This window comes from Camelus dromedarius, chromosome 22 (genome assembly GCF_036321535.1).
Source record: "Camelus dromedarius isolate mCamDro1 chromosome 22, mCamDro1.pat, whole genome shotgun sequence".
Lineage (NCBI taxonomy): Eukaryota > Metazoa > Chordata > Mammalia > Artiodactyla > Camelidae > Camelus > Camelus dromedarius.
In genome coordinates this window covers 11,651,913-11,657,912 of record NC_087457.1, presented here as the reverse complement: position 1 = coordinate 11,657,912, position 6,000 = coordinate 11,651,913, and the positions used below count along the sequence as shown (strand labels likewise).

The 6,000-nt window shown below is 39.4% G+C and overlaps 1 protein-coding gene across 1 annotated transcript in view; it reads right to left on the bottom strand.

Moving 5' to 3' along the window:
* Window positions 1-892: 892 nt before the first annotated feature.
* The window catches only part of ZMAT4 (zinc finger matrin-type 4), a 416,088-nt gene continuing 410,980 nt past the window's right edge, over window positions 893-6,000 (bottom strand). The window contains exon 9 of the transcript XR_010377315.1: window positions 893-1,957. The gene's annotated coding sequence lies outside the window, so the exon portion shown is untranslated. The remainder of the gene's footprint in view (window positions 1,958-6,000) is intronic.

Below are 6,000 nucleotides of genomic sequence, written 5' to 3'. Positions count from 1 at the left end.
CTATTCTGCACATCTCCTAGGGTGGCCGACTGCCAGCCGCTATACCCTGTATTTCTCTGTCTTCGACACATCTCTTAAGGCTTAAATCACAGAGCAGAACTTTTCCCCCCACCCCAGAACAACTTAAATCTGGGGCAACTCTCAAGTCACTTTTCAATAAGAATATTCCATGTGTCTAGCATTTTAACTCCATTTTTGTAAGAAATTTGGGTATATGTAAATGTCCCAACTCTAGATTTCAGGCTCTTCCTCTGTGCTATAAACCTGTGCTCACAGCTGCAGAGAAAGACATCTCAGCATTTTGGGGAGTTAATCTTCAAAGAGCTATGCTTTGAAAAAAAAAATACCGTGGAAGATGTGCATACTGACACATGCATACATCTTTTTGTTGCTGCTGCATAACAAATACGCTGTAAGGAGTATGTCGAGATTAAACAGGTCTGCATGGGACCTAAACTTCTTCCTCTTATCCGTGGTCACAAGCCGTGGCCTCTATATACACCCTCGGCAGCCCTAACCAGACCCCCCCCCCGCAATTCCTCCACCAAGTGTACCCCACAGCACAGCAGGGGAAGTAGCATCTTTTTCCAGGTGGCCAGGTGATGCCTTTCTAAGTCACCTCAATCAGATGACACCAAAACAAAAAGCAAACACAACAATAAGGTTAAAAAAAAAAAAGAAAACCAAAACCCTTTAGAATAAAATTCCTTTGGTCCAAGTCCATACTTTTCCTTTTATTCTTGCTAGCAATGTTCTTCGAGAAACCTGAAAGAGGAGGCTGCTGAAAAAGACATATGTGATTGAAATTAGCTGTTATCTACAGGATGCCACTGGATTGCACATGGGATAATGAATTAAATGAAGTAGAAACCATGGCCTGAACGGGAAATGTGTTTCGTGCCTAATGTAATTAATCTCTATTGAAACAGCTAAGCCATTTAATTTGTGTTGCATGAATAATGAAATGGAAGGGGCACATGTGAATTAACTTTTTAACCAGCAGAGAAGATGCAAACTCCAGGCTTAAAAATTGATCAGGAGTTTCCTGACAACTCCTTAGATGTATGTGTATCAGCCACAATCCCTCTATCCTGTTGGCTGGCCATGGATTGGTCTCACGTCTCAGCCGTGCCTCGTCCATCCAGACGTTTTTGGAAATCTGCATCCCAGGAGCATTTTTGGACAGGGACCCAGAAGGTGCAGCCCAGATAGCTGCTTGCTGTGTCACCTTTCCCTGCAAAATATTGCTTTTTTGCTTTCAAGATTTCCTTCCTCTGACTACTTGGAGGGAGCAGGGAGGAGAGTCAGTGCTGTGTAACAAATTGTCCTAAAACTTAGCTATGGTCCTGTCAGTCTACACCTCTGTGAGACCATCATGCTTCTTTGAAAACACTGGTATGTCTACTACAGCCTCAGAAGAAGGTCAGTGCCAGGAGGGTCTCAATCCCGTCGTGGTTTAAGCATGGAAATGTGTCCTCTCCCTTAAATTGTTTTAGCTTTTAACACAGTTTCCCTAAGACTTAGTAACAGCAGATGATTCTTACTAACAAAGGCAAACACTTAGCGCTAAATACCCTAGCATCTGGCTCCTGGGCTTATCCTCCAGCATCTCTGCTGGCTTTGCCTCGCACCCACCCCCATGTCTCCTCATCTCCTGGGACCAACAATTTGGGCAGAGGTAGGAGGCTGAGGGGTTGAGTACTATCTTTCAAAAACAAGTAAGAATTTTCTGGGACACTCCAATCTAACTTCCTATTTAGAAATGTAGGGAAAAGGTTACTTGAAAGACCACTGACACTGGGTAATGTGTGTAACTTACGTAAACATGGGCCTCCTTAGAGAAATTTCTTTTCTCTTTGCCTTTCCGACTCTTTCCTCATCTTTTTCTTGCATCATCACTGGAACAAACATTCTCATTGACTGCTGAATCAGCGAACAGAGCTCTGACTAACGTGATCTAGAAAAAAGCAGAATTTTAAGGTGCAAACAACAGAGGTAAGAAAAACCAGGGGAAACAGAAGAGATCGGGTGATGAAGGTTCATGCTGTCAGCATCATAATCAGGAATCTGCAATCCAGCCTTAACAATTCTTCCAGTTTAATGGACATAAAAAAGGACAAGTTGATCATTCAGTGGACTCCCCAGACCAGAGTGACAGTCTAGCCTTCCACGAGTCCACAGAATTCCTTCACATCCCTTCTTTATCATCAAAACAGCTTCAGAGCAGGGTGGAAATCGCTTTAGCACATTCTGTTCCACCTTCCTTTGTAGTACCCTCTTCAGCCGCTGGACAGCCATTCTTAGATGCCAAAGCACCCTAATGCGTGTCCTAAACTGCCCCAGAAACCTGCAGTGTCTCCTCAATTGACTCCACTTCCTCATCAAATATCCTTGCTCTGTGCCTTGCCTTGCAACTAGTTACTGGCAGAACAAGACTTTATCCACACTAAGTTGATCCATTCTAAAGATAACTCTCCTTAGAGCCTCCAATGCAGCATATTAGGCATTCAGATTGTTTGATAAGGGAGAAAGTTTCTGAGGAAAAGAGGGAAGAGCTTTGTATCCTATCTCTTACTTAGGCAGGGATCCAGCCAAGTTACCCCCCGACCCCCATCCTGGGAATATCATCATTATCAGAAAATGACCTGTCAAGAGAAGCCCCTCTGGTGCCTTCAGCACACTTGGTTCTACTTTGTTCCTCATCAAATGTGAGACTTCTGAGAAGAGGTCAAAAAATTCATCATGGCCCCTGCTGGCTATCTCTCTTGGATTGCTTGCTGTGAAAAATCCAGCCACCCTGTTGTGAGAGCACTCAAGCAGTCCCACGGAGAGGTCTTGATCAAGGACCCGAGGAAATGAGGCCTCCGGCCAACAGCCATGGAGTGAAACATCTTGAAGCAAATCCTCAAGTCCCTGTAAAGGCTTCAGATGATTGTAGCCCCAAGTGACGTCTTAATCACAACTTCACAAGTGACCTTCAGCTAGAACCACCTAGTTAATCTACTCCTCAATTTCTGATTCACAAAAACCATGAGAGTATAAATATTTGTTCCCCTGAGTTGCTATGATTTAGGACAATTTGTTACATGGCACTGGCTAACTTATAAAAATTTAAACTATACTTTATATAAAAAATACATAAAGTTATAAAGTACACTTATATAAATGCAAATATTCTCCCTCGTCCCAGAAGGATTTGAGACTACCTTGTGATTATTTTGACTTGCTCAGGGAATGACTAAATTTTGTTTGGTCCTTTTAAACAAGATATTTAGATGCCACTTTTATATCACATTGTGCTACATACATTTTGTGTAAAGAATCTAACATATATTTTGACCTTCACATTTTTTGCCTGATTGTTGTAAACTAGAAAAAGCTATTAATATTACATTAAAACAGAACTTACTAATAGCATAGAAAATTAGACTGATTATAGTAAATTATATGTGACTGAAGTTTAATTTAGGAAGGTGTATTGTATTCCTCTTTACTTTTTGATTTCTTTTCTGAAAAAAAAAAGTGTTTTTTGTAGCTATTCAGAACAATGGAAGACACTTATAGTGGTTTGGCTTCATCTGAACTGTGAAAGTTTTCTTAAATTAAAAAAGTAAAAGCAGATTTTCTATCTTTCAATTATGGTATGTTTCCTGATTTTGACAGAGTAATCTGATTATGCCTAATTTTGTCCCTCATTTGCAGAAATTTGCAGAAAATGAGGAATCTGCACCAAAAAAAAAAAAAAAAAAAAAGTCAAATGAAGTCAAGAGCTGATTGTATCTAAAGATGTCCTGGTAGATCATTAAGGAGGTAATGGGAGCGAATGAATCCCATTCCTTTCCTGGCTGGTCCAACACCAGTCTTTCTGCAAAATTGGGAAGTTCCTTCCAAAACAGCATATTCTAAGTATTTCATTCCTTCAGTAACCTAATTAACATATCCACCCTCATTTCTGCCTTTTAATCTTGGAATCAGGAAATTTGCAGCAGCTTGAAAAAAATATTTGTATTGTTATCTATCCAGTATTTGTAGTATTTTTTAGCGATCCAGAACTCAGTGGCTTAAATAACAAACATTTATTTATACAATTCCTGTAGGTCAAGAATTTGGAAGCAGCTCAGCTAAGTGGTTCTGGCTCCAGGCCTCTCATGAGATTGCAGTCAAGATGTCAGCTGGGGCTGCCATCATCTGATGGCTTGACTGGGGTTGGAGGATCTGCTTCCAAGATGGCGCACTCACATGGCAGCCAGCAGGAGGCCTTAGCTCCTCACCACTTGGACCTCTGAATAGGCAACTGGTTTTCCACTGAGTGGATGAAAAAGGAATGGAGAGCAACAATGCTTCTTACAACCTAGCCTTGGGAGTCACAAAACATCATTTCTGTACTATCTTTATCGTCGCACAGATCATCTCTGTCACATCGCACAGATCATCTCTGTTCTTAGAAGGACACAATGTGCATGTATCATATAGCTCATAACTGCCCAGAAAGAACTGGGGACTCCACTTGTCCTCAAATCCACTAATTTCTTTTTTCTGTAAAACATATGAATATTATTATTACTTAAATACACTTAAAAATACTTCTCCTTAACTTAAAGAATTTACCACGCTTTTTAATAAAAACTTAATTTTGCAGAATTCCTTGGATTTGAGGATAGTAGAGAAGGTATTGTAGGTTGGTACAATTCACATTTCTTTTACTTGTATGTAGGTCTACAGGTCTCTCAAACCACTTATTTAATCCAAATCACATAGAAAAAGTACAGTCTAGTTTCAACGGAGAATCTCCTATCGAGAGTTTTATTTGGAATGATTTTATTGCATAGATATTAAAATAATTGAAAGGTATTACATTGAATTGGTAAATCTTAAAAAAGTTTTATGCAGCATTATAAAAAGATACAAAATGTTTAATTATTTAAAAAAAACCAACTCCTTGAAAATACCAGAACTTTTTGTTTTGAAATGTGCCAGGCTATCAGCATGTTTAGTTACAGTCCAAAAATGTGCTTTACTAACTCTAGGCTATCATAGTGAAAACAAAGAATATATACTAGATTTGGAAGCAGCGAGAGCTACTTATCTCATGTACAATTAGGAATGATTCAAGGCAAAATGTGCTGTTAGAGTACTGTGAGTTTTTTTTTTTTTTAAAGCACCAGCTTTTAGTGGAATGATTATCTGTCTTCTTGGAGTCAAATGGTTGTAGATTTGAATTCTTACTTGTGTTTGACCTTGGACAAGTGACAAAGTCCTTGAGCCGCAGCTATGGATAGGAGATGGTACCTGCCCTGAAGGTTCATTAGAAGAATTAGGAAGAATTTTAGTCATATTATTAGCACAGATCCTGCCAGCTGGTAGGGGCTCCAAAAGTTGGCTTTTACTGTTATTTAGGTAATAACATCTCTCTGAAAATTTGACCATCAAGTTTCCAGGTATTAAATCATATTTAAAATACACTTAGGAATTGGCCTCTAATAAAATCCTTTGTTAACTTTTAAATTTTGTTTGGAAAAGAGAATAATCTTTCTGTAAGGAAATTATAACTTTCAAATGATCAATGGTTTGGTCTAGATATTTAACTATTAAGTTGGCCATGACTGGGGTAGATCACACCTATGACAGCACCTGCAGCTCTAAGGAAAAAGCAGGAGATTTTTCCTGACTTTTTACTCTATCCCTTTGAATTAATTCAGTTACAGACAGAGGAGAAGCTGGGCCAGTGCCAGAGACAATGAACACAAATTTCTCCTTAGATACGGATGCTGTGTTTACAAGGTTAGATGTCTGGCACAGGACTTTGACATTGCGTGATACAACTTTTGTTGTGTTAATGTACCTCATTCATATGCTGATAAGCTTTCAGTGGCTGGTGGCAGAGGCTTGCCTTTAAATTAATATAAAGGGCAGCTGTAAGTTTTAATTTACGACAAGCGGATCAGCCCAATTGGATGTGCTTTTTTCATCATAAATTTAACTATGGTTACATCGCTTGGG